At 50.6% G+C, this 14,114-nt stretch overlaps 1 protein-coding gene and 1 long non-coding RNA gene across 2 annotated transcripts in view; both read right to left on the bottom strand.

Moving 5' to 3' along the window:
* The window catches only part of LOC132382171 (proteasome subunit beta type-7-like), a 36,509-nt gene extending 31,340 nt beyond the window's left edge, over positions 1-5,169 (bottom strand). The window contains exon 1 of the mRNA XM_059952112.1: positions 5,061-5,169. The gene's annotated coding sequence lies outside the window, so the exon portion shown is untranslated. The remainder of the gene's footprint in view (positions 1-5,060) is intronic.
* A 1,976-nt stretch (positions 5,170-7,145) lies between these two features.
* On the bottom strand, positions 7,146-11,619 carry LOC132382174 (uncharacterized). The gene is made up of 3 exons (XR_009508223.1): positions 11,549-11,619; positions 11,084-11,227; positions 7,146-7,325 (listed from the first exon to the last, which is right to left on the bottom strand). It is a non-coding gene; the product is annotated as an uncharacterized LOC132382174 (long non-coding RNA).
* Between the last annotated feature and the right edge of the window lie 2,495 nt (positions 11,620-14,114).

The raw sequence follows: 14,114 nt of genomic DNA, 5'->3' as shown, positions 1-14,114 counted from the left end.
TATGGAAGGGAATAGACTGTGTTGGGCTGAGATCCTTCATCAGGAGATCCCATTTTGTCAGAGAAACTAATGACTATGCTGATGAAATCTACATCCCATCCTTAGATATTTTCTCCCTCACTAAGTCAGCAGTGAGCCATTTGGAAATTGGGACAGCGGTTCAGAAGGTGCACATGAGAGCTGATCATCTCCCGTATCGCTTTAAGTCATTGTCTGCCTCACAATCTGTCACAATGAGATGTTAATCAATGATATTTGATTCTGAAATAGGAGCTTGTCCCTCGCTCCCAACTCCAGCCACTTTCCCAGGATGTGCTGACAATAATATCCTGGGATTTGTGAGACGCACTTGCTGTTCAGATGGCCCTCAGAGATTCAGGCCGCCCTGCCCACAATACAGAGGCAGATCCCGTCACTAATTCCCCCTGTAGCCGGGCACACGTCTATTGTGCTGTCAGTGAGTTGGGGGATTGGCTGGTGAGTGTGGGAACTCGAGTGGGAGCGGAGCCCCACACTTTGTCATGCTAATACTGGCCTTTAAATACAGCAGCTGCCCAGGCCGGCCTCAGGGAGCTGGGTCAGTCAGTGCCTCTCACTCACACAGTCCACGGTGGGCTTCACCTTCACGCTCAGCCCCACAGACATGTCTCCGGGCACCGCTGCCAGTCAGCGCCCGAGGGAAGGCACCAAACCCAGGGTCAGCTGCAGAGAGCCATGTGGGGTAAGTGAGGTTGAGACGGAGAGGGTTCTGGGGCTGGTGTTTCCGAGCCAGAAGGGGGTGGCGAGAGGGCAGGTTTTGTGGGGGTGGGGGGTGCCTGCCAATCCCTTGCTGAGCTGTGTCTCTCCCCTCGTCCTGCAGCTGATGAAACCCGCGGTGCAGAAACACCGCAGAGATCGCATCAACAGAAGCATTATGCAGCTGAAGGGATTGTTGGAGAGAGAGTTTCACTCCGAGCCGAACTGCAGACTGGAGAAAGCCGAGATCTTGGAAAGATGTGTGAGCTTGCTGGGGCATCACCGTTTGCTCGGTGAGTATTCCCCAGAAATTTCCAGCTTCCCTCAGTGACTGGGAAGGCCGAGTGTTCACTGCGTAACTCAGAGATTACACATCTTTACGGGAATGAATCTGGAAAAAGAACCCAAGGAAACATAGTCACTCCTGTGATGTGGGAAATGAAGGGGGTAGACTGTACACAGCAAGATCCCCCAAACAGCTCCGTGACCGTGACCGTGATTGTGATCATTTGTGCCGGCAGAATTGGCTGAGGGATAATTATTGGTCCTGGATGATCTGCCCTGCTCTTCCTCAATACAGAACGTAAGGAGTGTTGAAGGCTTCGGGGAGTCGGCAGGAGGGCGGGCTTTACAGGGAAAATAAATCAGCCAGCATCAGAGGAGACTCAACGGGTAAAGGGCCTAATTATGGTCTTATGATGTAAAGATTATACAATAGAGTTCCTTACATCCACGAGAGGGATTTGGGAGAGTTAAGCTGGGGCCCTCTCTCTGAGGGGGAGGGATGGAGGTAGGGCACGGTGGGGCAGTGCATCAGAATGGGAAGAGATTATTATCAATCTTTGTTCGCTTCACAAGGAAAACGCTGCCGAGGCCTACCTCGTGTCTGTCTCTTTCCAGCCTCCAGACCCCCCCCCCCCCCCTTGCAGGGTTACGACGACGGCTACATCCGGTGTGCGGAGGAGGCCCTCGGTGGCTTGTCGGCACGCCAGACCCAGGTGCCCTGTCTGTGACTCCTCTGCACACCAAACCGCTCTCAGTCGGGTTCCTGAGAAAGAAGTGGAGCTTCCCAGAACCAGGACCCCGTGGAGACCCTGGCAATACTGAGTTAGACAGCGGAGGCGCTTATATAACTGAGGACATTTCAGAACGGGCTCTTCCCAAGTTGTTTTGTCATATTGACAAGTGTCTGTAATTGTAATTCAATAATTGATGTTAATCGATTGGGGCTGTGGTTCCGCGGAGGGGGTCGCTCAGCGGGGCTGTGCCGGATCCCACACTCCACAGGCTCCCCTGGCTTGGGACGGGTCCACCACTCTTCCCAGGCAGAGGATTGACCTCCACTCTGGCGAGCTGCGATGGAGGGGGTTGTGGTTGGGTCCCGGTTAACAGCTGGCATGAGCCTGATTTGGCACGGTGGGCATCCTGCCATGGTTGAATCACCAAACTGTGTTCAGGAAGTTAGGGCTAATTGGTGTTGGCGAGGAGGGATGCCGAGACTGTGGGCCCCTGAGCTGCTCCAGAGCTTATTGTCAATTTCTGTGAAATTGAAACTTTCTTTGGAGGAGTTGAGGATTTTATCCTATGGAATGACACTGTAACAGTGCAGGGTAAGTCAGTATACTAGGTGAATAAACTGCGTTTAGCAGTGATGGGTAAGTCAATAAACTGTGTCTTGGAATAGTTTCAATGTTTGAAACCCTGTATGTTGAGTACGTAAGGGTTTTTGGGGAATCATCCTCTGGGCTTTGAGGGAAGAGTGTGGGAACAGGTCAAGTCGGGTGTTCATTGAACTGGCTTCGGCCAGCTGGACTGGCCGAATATCCTCCCGTGGTTTTTCAGGTCGTCACTTTCACGAGGTTCCTGGAACCTGCCTTCCAATGAATATCCCCACTGTGTCCTGGGGAGGGCAGGTAACTTCCTTTCTGATCCACATCTGAGAGTGCAGTTAAATCACTTTCCCGCCATGTTGAATTTTGTTGCTCTGTAAGCTGATTTATGCATTAACTTTTTGATATAATTTTTTAAAAGCCAGTATTATTGTTATCTGTGTGTTAAGTGTATGCATTAATAAAATGTTGTATACAAACAGCGGGTTATTCTGTCGCTGTCCCAGCATTACCCTGCTGCCCAGTACTGGGGCTGGGGAGTGGGGTTGTGCTCCATACTGCACCCTGCTGGCCTTTCACCATAGAAAGCTGTTTAAAGAAACTTCTAAATCACTAATCCTGGCTGTGGTGAACTTTAAATAGTTCAGCTGGATTCCTCAAGAACCAGTCAAACCTTTTATGCATAAGTGTTCTCAGGTATACTGAACTCTTGCTCTGAGAGCAATACTTACTAAACAGATGCTATCAAAAAGCAATCTCAAGATAATCCGGAGGGGATTCACAAAGATGGTCCTGGAAATGAAAGGTTAATGTGTGAGGGGCATTTGATGACTCTGGGTCTGTACTTGATGGAGCTTAGAAGAATGAGGGGGCGATCTCACTCAAACAGATGAGGAGAGATTGTTTCCCATAGTGATGAGTCTAGGACCGGAGGACAACAGCCTCAGAATAGAAGGACGTCCCTTTACATAAGGAACTAGAGTGTGGTGAAGCTGTGGCAGTCATTGCCACAGATGGGTGAGGAGGCCAGGTCATTGGAAATATTTAAAGTGGAGATTGATAGTTCTTGATTAGTCAGGGCATCAAACGGTTATGAGGAGAAGGCAGGAGAATGGGGTTGAGAGGGATAATAAATCGGCCATGATGGAATGGCGGAGCTGTCTTGCAGGGCTGAATGCCTGATTCTGTTCTTAAGTCTTATGGTCTAATTATCGCAGCAACGGTGTAAGATCTGAGCTCTGATTACAGAGAGGAATGTCGATCAGGGTTCTCTCCCTGTTGGCTGTGATCATTAGTTAGTTTCTGCAAAGCCACAAGTACATTTCCATGCGACCGCTACACATTTTTGTGAGCCAGAACTACTTTTTAATGTCTGTAAAATATTTTTCTTCTGCCATACGTTGAATATAGTGTTGCCTGGCCAACCAAAGGCCTTTTGTCATAGATCACAGGGTTAACATTGTCACCTTGCAGCTGATGAGACGAAGAACTGTGTTAGCAGGAATCTGATCCACGTCTTGTGAGGCCCATTGACCGTCCAATCCACCGTGCACGGACGGCTTCGGTGGGGGAGAACAGATCAGGATTCTACCGGGGGGGGGGGGGGGTGATAAAAACAGGAAGTGCAGGAAGCATTCGGCACGCTCGGCAGCATCAGTGGGGAAAGAAACAGGCTGATCTGTCGGTAACATTTGACACTGCTTATGTATTCAAAAAGTCTTAATCTCACTTTATCTGCTCCTCAGCTCTCAGATTGTTTTTCTGGTCTCACTCTATCAGAGGTTTAGAAACAGAGAACATAGAAATCCTACAGCACAATACAGGCCCTTTGGCCCACAAAGCTGTGCTGAACATGTTCTTACGTTAGAAGTTACCTCGGGTTACCCACAGTCCTCTAGTTTTCTCAGCTCCATGTACCTGTCCAGGAGTCTCTTACAAGACCCTATCGTATCCGCCTCCACCACCGTTGCCAGCAGCCCATTCCACGCACTCACCCCTCTCTGCATAAAAAACTTACTCCTGACATCTCCTCTGTACCTACTTCCAAACACGTTAATACTGTGCCCTCTCGTGCTAGCCATTTCAGCCCCGGGAAAAAGCCTCTGACTATCCACGTGATCAATGCCTCCCATCATCTTGTACACCTTTTGTTTTGTTTCATTTCTCCTTCTGCCACCTAAAATTAACCAGTTTTTCTCTCTTTCCCCGTTCCGGTGAAGGAGCCTGGGGCTCTTTCTCCGGATGCTGTTGAGTACTTCCAGCCTTTTCCATTATTATTTCAAATTTCCAGCATCTGCACTTCTACAGTAAAAATCACATTATTTGCTTTAGCGATGTGTGGAACGCACTGGAGAGAGAGGACAACCAGTGATAGGAGGCAACTGGGTCTGAGTGGGGCAGACACACCGCTCACTGTAGAATTCAGTCATTTGACGCCATTGAAACTCAGACAGCAAGAGGCTACAAATGGAGCATAGGGAACTTCTGTAAGTGCCATAGTCAGGTTCATCCAACAAGGGACTACCCTACTAGATGTGATTTGTGATGGTTGTGGTCTCCAAGATCATGGTGGGAAGCAGCGTGGTAACCAGGGAAAAAGCGGGAGGGCAGTGGCAGTCCGGTGATAAGACATAGTTTAATTTGTTAACCTTTACCAATCTGGGGTCCCTACGAAGCAGAGATCCCCAGACCTATCAGGATGCATAAATGACTTACCTGGGCTCCTGCAGTGCCTTCGGTTACTGTACACCAGCCATAGAGAGAACGAATGTCCAGGGTGATTGAGAGGCTCATCGAAGGGCCGTTCAGTCCTGGATAGCGTGGAGCTTCTTGAGGGCTGTTGGAACGTCACTCACTCCATCGTGCTCTCGACTTGTAGGTGTAGAAAGGTGAAGGTGCATCAGGAGGAAAAGGTGGATGCGTCCAGTCTCTGAGCCCTTGCTACTGAACAGCCTCTGTACTGGTGGGCTGTCAGCAGGATCATCAGCTCAACACATTTGTCCAAAAGAATGAATGCTTCAGCCTCGCCTTGAGCACGGAAATCCAGGGATCTGAGTGTTAGTGAGTGTGGTGAGTGGTCAGTGAGTGTGAGAGTATTGAGTGTGTCAGTCTGTGTATCGGTGAGTGTATCAGTGTCTGTGTGAGCATGGTCAGTGTGTGTGTGAGTGTGGTGAGGTGATAGCTGGTGTGGAGTATTTTACGGAACAGTGGATTAGAGGCCCCAGTCACACAGCTGACTCGGGAATATCACCCAGGAAACTTCCTAAAGGTACGCTGTGCTGTCAATGTGCCGAAAGACACACGACTTGGGGCGTGGATTCTCACTGAAATGGATGTGTCCCGACAGACTACATTTGGACAAAGTCTTACAGCGGTGTATCTGTGCTCCCACGATCCTGGTCATGGTGTCTGAGATCAGATAACTCACTGGGGTCAAGGCCATGGCTGTGCTCCACGTACATAAAATAGAGGGCGAGTACATCATCTTCTCCCATTTCATTTCCGGCCCTGGGTCTGGCATGGACTAATTGACAAGATGATCAATTGTTATGATCAGGTCAAACTGAAGGTGCAGCAGTTCCATCACCAGACTTGTAGCCCAGAGTTCAAATCTCACAACAGCAACATGTGGAGTTTTAGCAGTTTGAGGAGATTTGGTTTGTCAACTAAAACACTTGAAAACTTCTACAGATGTACTCTGATAGCATTCTGACAGGCTGCATCACTGTCTGGTATGGGGGGGGGGGAATAATGGAGGGGGCTACTGCACAAGATCGAGATAAGTTGCAGAAACTTGTAAAATTAGTCAGCTCCATCAATGGTACTGGCCTCCGTACTGTCCAAGACATCTTCAAGGAGCAATGCCTCAGGAAGGCAACGTCCATTATTAAATACCCCCACCAGGACTCACTCAGGAAGGCGGCCTCCATTACTAAGGACCTCCCTCACCCACCACCCAGGACGTGCCCCCTTCTCATCGTTACTCTCAGGAAGGAGGTAGAAAGAGGCTATATGAGGTCATTCCTACCCTCGGCCATCAGGCTCTATAAAGAGTCAACCTACAGCCGGGGAAGACTCTTTAAGGCAACTTATTTTTTACTCTTTCTTACTTCTCTTCTGATATTTGTCTATCTGTGCACTTGTAACGCTCCTGTGACGCTGTAAAGTCCTTTGGGATCAATGAAGTATCTGTCTATCTACAGGAGCCTGAAGGTACACACTCAGCAATTCGCAGTCAGCTTCTTCCCCTCTGCCATCCGCTTTCTGAGTGGACTTTGAACCCATGGGCACTACCCCACTACTATCTATTACTATCTACTTCTGTTTTTTGCACTACTTATTGTAACTATTTAATAAACAGATATACTTAGTGTAACTCGGTCTGTTTCCCTCTATTTATTTATCATGTATTGCAATGTACTGCTGCCCTAAAGTTAACACATTCCACAACATATGCCAGTAGTATTAAACCTGATTCTGAAAATTAAAAGTCAGGAGTACAAGTTGGTGATGGTGAGCACAGAAATGCTGGGTTGTCACTGAAATACGGCCATTGGGTTCAGTGATCTCCACAGGGGACGACATCTGTATGTATCTCATGAGCTAAGGTAGCTCCTAACTGGTCAGGTTTGTCTGTGACTCCAGATCTGTTGTCCAACCGGTCAGATCAATACCTGTGAACACCACCACTGGGAAAGGTGCCCACAGACACCTAAAGATGGATAAACGGCAGAAATGATTGGTGACTCAGGTGACCCTCCACCCCCGGGATGGTTGACAATGAATAGGAGGGGCCAGGACTTCAGCTACACTCACCCCCGCCCCCCACCCCCCCCGGTCCCATGACCCTAGGTGAAAATGCTTGTATTTATGAAACAGGGGTGACCCTGGCATCGTGAAGCGGCAGAGTGGGCAGCCATCCTGAATGAGTCCGGTCTGAGCTGAGTTACTCCTCCCCGGCCAACGTGACTGGACAGTTTCCTGCAGGACAGATGAACACCTGTCAGGACTGGCACGGTCCTCGACCCGATCATCAGCTGGAACCCTGTGCACGTCGGGGGCAATTGGGGCTGGAGACTCCCGACCCCACAGCACCTTTCCAGTTCCCTCAACCTGGAGTGCTGGGCTCCTGGTGATGTCCTCGAGCAGGGATGAGGAGGGGGACGAGGAACGGGGGCTGAAACTGCCAGGAAACTGCCCCTAAGACACCTTAAATCACTCAGGGAGGTACGAATTACAGGCACAGGTCAACCGTTCTCCCACCAAGCCTGCTCTGTCAGATTGCTACCTCTCCCCTGTCCACCCTAACTTTTCTCCACTTTCTACACTGTTTTTATCTACCTTAACGGTATCCACGGCCCTTGAGGAACAGAGACAGACAAAGCTCTGAGATGTCACATTTCAGTCTTAACTGGATGACCCTAGATTTTAAGTGGTGACTCTTTCACACCCCTCGGGATCTTACAACTTGTAATCAATTGGCCTCTCCCTCCTCTGAGTTGGGGATGTGTGGCAGCTCGGTACGTGAAGACCTTTACTCACCCGCCCGGGGCGGTGGAGTCGAGAGGGGTGGTGAGGTGTAGGCCAGCCTTTGTTCTCCTTCTCCTGCCCATCCCCTGAAGGGCGGCCCTCACGTTATCCGAGGGCGTCACGAGGCCTCGGCGTGACAGGGCGGGGTTGTGAGGGAGCTGGGGATGGACTGAGGCAGGGCGATGGGAGTGAGGGTCAGCACCTTCAGGGGAGGGGTCTGAACCCAGTGAGGGTCAGCACCTTCAGGGGAGGGGTCTGAACCCAGTGAGGGTCAGCACCTTCAGGGGAGGGGTCTGAACCCAGTGAGAGTCAGCACCTTCAGGGGAGGGGTCTGAACCCAGTGAGGGTCAGCACCTTCAGGGGAGGGGTCTGATCCTCAGTGAGGGTCAGCACCTTCAGGAGAGGAGACTGAACCCCAGTGAGGGTCAGCACCTTCAGGGGAGGGGTCTGATCCTCAGTGAGAGTCAGCACCTTCAGGGGAGGGGACTGAACCCCAGTGAGGGTCAGCACCTTCAGGGGAGGGGTCTGAACCCAGTGAGAGTCAGCACCTTCAGGGGAGGGGTCTGAACCCAGTGAGGGTCAGCACCTTCAGGGGAGGGGACTGAACCCAGAGAGAGTCAGCACCTTCAGGGGAGGGGTCTGAACCCAGTGAGGGTCAGCACCTTCAGGGGAGGGGTCTGATCCCCAGTGAGGGTCAGCACCTTCAGGGGAGGGGTCTGAACCCAGTGAGAGTCAGCACCTTCAGGGGAGGGGACTGAACCCAGTGAGGGTCAGCACCTTCAGGGGAGGGGACTGAACCCCAGTGAGGGTCAGCACCTTCAGGGGAGGGGTCTGAACCCAGTGAGAGTCAGCACCTTCAGGGGAGGGGTCTGAACCCCAGTGAGGATCAGCACCTTCAGGGGAGGGGTCTGAACCCCAGTGAGTCAGCACCTTCAGGGGAGGGGACTGAACCCAGTGCGAGTCAGCACCTTCAGGGGAGGGGACTGAACCCAGTGAGTCAGCACCTTCAGGGGAGGGGACTGAACCCAGTGAGTCAGCACCTTCAGGGGAGGGGACTGAACCCAGTGCGAGTCAGCACCTTCAGGGGAGGGGACTGAACCCCAGGGAGGGTCAGCACCTTCAGGGGAGGGGTCTGAACCCAGTGAGGGTCAGCACCTTCAGGGGAGGGGTCTGAACCCCAGTCAGCACCTTCAGGGGAGGGGTCTGAACCCAGTGAGTGTCAGCACCTTCAGGGGAGGGGTCTGAACCCAGTGAGTGTCAGCACCTTCAGGGGAGGGGACTGAACCCAGTGAGGGTCAGCACCTTCAGGGGAGGGGTCTGAACCCAGTGAGAGTCAGCACCTTCAGGGGAGGGGACTGAACCCAGTGAGAGTCAGCACCTTCAGGGGAGGGGTCTGAACCCAGTGAGAGTCAGCACCTTCAGGGGAGGGGTCTGAACCCAGTGAGAGTCAGCACCTTCAGGGGAGGGGTCTGAACCCAGTGAGAGTCAGCACCTTCAGGGGAGGGGTGTGAACCCAGTGAGGGTCAACACCTTCAGGGGAGGGGTCTGAACCCAGTGAGTCAGCACCTTCAGGCGAGGGGACTGAACCCCAGTGAGGGTCAGCACCTTCGGGGAGGGGTCTGAACCCAGTGAGGGTCAGCACCTTCAGGGGAGGGGTCTGAACCCAGTGAGTCAGCACCTTCAGGGGAGGGGAGGACTGAAATCATGGCAGTTAGAAACTGTTCAGCAAGCCTCCTGCCCCAATTAAGCAGCATAGTGTCCCAAATATACGAAGAGAATTCAGCAATTTTCTCGATTAGTTTTTGTTCTTTAAGCAGCTGCCCTGAATAAGCCACGGCCCAATGAACTGGAATGGACTGTACCTGATAGTTTCACCGTTGTTGTGGGATTTAAGCCCACTCTCTAGGCTGCTGGTGCAGGAAATCTCAGGGATGGAAGCCCAGTCACAGAGGCAGAGAGCACGACAGCACAGAAACAGGCCCGTCTCTTCCATGCTGAGCTGTCATTCTGCTTAGTTCAATCGACCTGCACCTGGTCCACAACCCTCTATCTTCCCCATCCGTACATTTACTCTAAACTTTTCTGCAATCAAACGTGCACACACCACTTCCACTGGCAGCTTGTTCCACACTCTCACTGCCGTCTGAGTGAAGACGGTCCCCCTTAAATATTAACCTGACCTGTGCAGCATCACTGTTCACCTGGATGCAGGACGGAGGACTGTCGAATGTTATGTCTCCATTCAAATGTAATTTATAATAAATATTATATACAACAGTCAGTCAATATATTGTATCAGTGTGAATTAATCAGTCTGATGGCCTGGTGGAAGAAGCTGCCCCGGAGCCTGTTGGTCTGGGTTTTATGCTGTGGTAGCGTTTCCCAGATGGTAGCAGCTGCAACAGTTTGTGGTTGGGGTGACTCAGGTCTTCAATGATCCTTCGGGCCCTTTTTACACACCTGTCTCTGTAAACGTCCTAAATAGTGGGAAGTTCACACCTACAGATGCACTGGGCTGTCCGCACCACTCTCTGCAGAGTCCTGCGACTGAGTGAGGTACAGTTCCCATACCAGGCAGTGATGCAGCCAGTCAGGAAGCTCTCAATTGTGCCCCTGTAGAAAGTTCTTAGGATTTGGGGGCCCATACCAAACTTCTTCAACTGTCTGAGGTCAAAGAGGCGCTGTTTTGCCTTTTTCACCACACAGCTGGTGTGTACAGACCACGTGAGGTCCTCGGTGATGTCTCACGACCCCAGATCCATTGATGTCAGTACGGGTTAGCCCGTCTCCATCCCTCCTGTAGTCCTGTGAAGTGAAATTCTGTAATATACTGCAAGTGCACTGAGATGAGCCCTGAATCTGCGTAATAGATAGAAAACCAAACAGCTGACAGGTGTTCACATGGCCATAGGATTGACTGTGATGGCACAAAACTACTGGGATGCACCAATGGGTTTCAGGGCCAACTGGTGAAGGAAACATTGAAATAAAACCAGAGGAAAAGAATTTTAACAAAGGTCTCGCTGTAAGTAAGAACTGGAATTCGATTGTAAACAAGGTGGGAGAGCACAAATCTGATTGGATGAGGACAAACCAATCAGGCGGGACGGACGATGGGGTTATAAATACCACCAGACTAGACATGCCCAAGCATCACCCCTGATGAAGATGGCAGAGTTTGTCATCAAGAAGCTGATTAAAATTGATACCTGTATCTGGCTGGAAGCCTGAGAAGAGATTATTCATCAGACGTGACAGGAAAGCACCAGGTCCTCTTTCACTAGATCCTTTCTAACCCTCATATTGGTTGTCGTTCACCTCCTGTGCAATCTGATTGACACACAGAACCGTCACTGTAAATGAAACACAATGCCAATGAAACTTGTTGAGGTTAAATAATTAAAGGCTCTTTATTTGTTTTAAATGGAAAATAAAACTGATCCCACCCATCCAATTCTATTAAAGTGGTTTGATTATGAACAGTTTGAAGTTTTTCACATTTTAATGAGTTGTGTGGGGCCAGCAGCCTCTAGACAAGGGCCTTGGACAAACTGCTCTGTGGAGTAGAAGTGTGAGAGGGGTGGGTGTGTGTGTGTGTGTGTAAAAAACTACACAGCACAGTCTATCTCTCACTGGGATCTTCCTACCATCGGACCAAGTTCTGCCATGAGCACCTTGTTTGCCCTGTCCTTGAAAGAATTCTCACATCGGCATCTTCCCCGCCATGGAAACACGGCAATCTCGTTCTTCCTCAAGGGAAGGACGAAATCCAGCGGGGAATTTCAAAGAAGAGTCTTTTTGCTCAAAAACAGGAAAGAAGGCGGCCACGGGGAGGGGTTACAATGAGATCCACAGATGGACTCGGGGATGTAGAGCGGGGAACCGCAAACAGAGGGCAGTGGTGGCGGACGAGGGAAAGCGGCAGCGTGGGCAGAATAGTTGCTTCCATGCAATGAGTCCTGTGTGCACAAGAGAGACACGGGCCGCTTGCTCCAGTGTTTGGGACGGAGTTTATACTTCGCGCGAGGTTTAATTCTCTGTTTTACATTCCGGGGGAGTCAGGATGGAAGCGACGGGCCTGGTCTCCAGACGCCGCACGGCCATCCAGCCCGGCAGCGAAAATGTTGTGACCGCAGTGGTCTTCTATCCTGATGGTCAGGCATAATCCTTGACACATTCTGTTGCTCATCCCTAGGTACCTTCTGCTGAGTCGGTGCCTCCACGTTCAGAGAACAACAGCCTTCGTCGTTAATGAATCCGGGTTCAATCATGGAGTCGGGGGAAGGTGAGTGCAGACTCTTCCTCCTATGATCCTGCTCGCTGCCAGAGGCGGTGATAAAGACAGTTCCATATAGAGGGTGCTGGATATTATCTAGAGGACGGTGACTTGTAGAGCAATGTGGAAACTATGGGGAATGGCGCGAACTGGAAGAGCCAGCACGGTGGAAATGGGCCAAAAGGACTTTCAAGCGGCAACCAGGCTGGAGCTATGGTATCTCTGATCCTTTGCTGCCACCTGCTGGGTGTTCACGGTAATGAACCACCAAGCTCAGGCCTCCAAGTGGGAGGGAAAACAAACACGAATTAATCAGAATCAGGTTTATTATCACCGACTTATATGGTGTGAAATCTGTTGTTTTTCAGTAGCAGTGCAGTGCAAATAATATAATTAATAGGAATGACAAAATAAATACATAAGCAGCTCAACAAAAAAGGAATAACTAAGTAATATTCATGGGTTCTTTCAGTGTTCAGAAATATGATGAGGGGAAGAAGCTGTTCCTAAAATACTGAGTGTGGGTCTTTAGGATCCTATACCTCCTCCCCACTGGCGGTGACAAGAAGAGGGCATTTCTCAAATGGTGAGGATCCTTAGCGGCAGAGGTACTCTCGATGCTGGGGAGGGTTGTGCCCATGGTGGAAATGGTTGATTCTATAATTCTCTGTAGCCTCTTGCAATCCTGTGCACTGGGGTGTGCAAACCAAGCAGTGGGCACGCTTTCCACGGTACATCTGTGGAAATTTGCAAGAGTTTTCAGTGGCACACCAAATCCCTGCAAACTCCTAATAAATTGGAGACCCTGGCTTGCCTTCTTCGTGATTTCATCAGTGTTGGGCTCAAGGTAGATTCTCCAAGCTGTTGAAACCCAGGAACATGAAGCTGCTCACCCCTTCTACCACTGATCCCCTCAATAAGAATCAGACGTGTGAAAGGGTCTCCAGTCACACCAACCCTGCGTCATATTGAACAAGGCCATGGCTGATTCCACTGTGACCTCAACACCACATTCCCGCCTTGTTCCAGTAACTTTTCACTCCCTTGTTTATCCCTCTGCTTTCACTCCCTTCTGGAGAAAGCAGTTCCAATGACTCACAACTTTCACAGCGAAGAATGTTGGCCACACCTCTTCTTAAATGGCTGAGCCCTATTCTTAGCTCTGAATGGAAATCTCTCTACTTTCTCCTGCGAATACCTTTCAGAACCTTGTCTCCAATGGGGAAGTCTAACTATGTACCGATAATAGTCAGTAAGGATCCCAGAGCTGAATTGCCCACGGTCAACATCCTGGGGCCACCACTGGCAATAGACCCACATGGACCAGCTACTTCCCACCTCCAACCACCCCCTGCTGCCCTACGACTACAACAGCGATGCCCCAGAAGTTCTCCTTCCGTGTTGTAAACAGACTGTAGTTACAAGAGGGAAGTGATTCAAACTTTGCTCCCCACATTCTGTGAGGCACAACCCCGGACGGGTGCAGTTCCAACAAAAGAGCATGGACACTACCCATTCATTGTCACTCCATCCACCGTCCTGAGCTTCCTCCAGCGCAGAGGGGCGGCAGTCCGCACCACCTGCCGGATGTGCCACAGCTACCCACTGCAGAGAGCTCCTCTGAAACCTGTCACCTCTACCTGCAAGTAGCAGTAGTACAATCCCTCGAGTTGGGTATGAGGTTCTCCGGAGGGATTGTGTGTTGCGGTGGATTCTCTTAACGGAGACTGCCTGTGCGTGACATTGTTATAATGTGGGGAGGCTGAGACTGTTACGATGTGTGTTAGCAATGTTGGAACCCAACTACAGAGGACAGACAGACTTTGACGTAGAGAAGGCAACCAGGGTTTATTCGTAAGAACTCCAACAGAATATTGGTGACACTGAGATGTAACATTCTCAAAACTAGGACCCAGCGATGAGCACTAATCGGGTGTCCACTGCAATAATTCAAATAACATGAA

Source organism: Hypanus sabinus, chromosome 27 (genome assembly GCF_030144855.1).
Source record: "Hypanus sabinus isolate sHypSab1 chromosome 27, sHypSab1.hap1, whole genome shotgun sequence".
Classification (NCBI taxonomy): domain Eukaryota; kingdom Metazoa; phylum Chordata; class Chondrichthyes; order Myliobatiformes; family Dasyatidae; genus Hypanus; species Hypanus sabinus.
The sequence above is the reverse complement of the archived record's forward strand: the minus strand, read 5'-3'. Positions and strand labels throughout refer to the sequence as shown.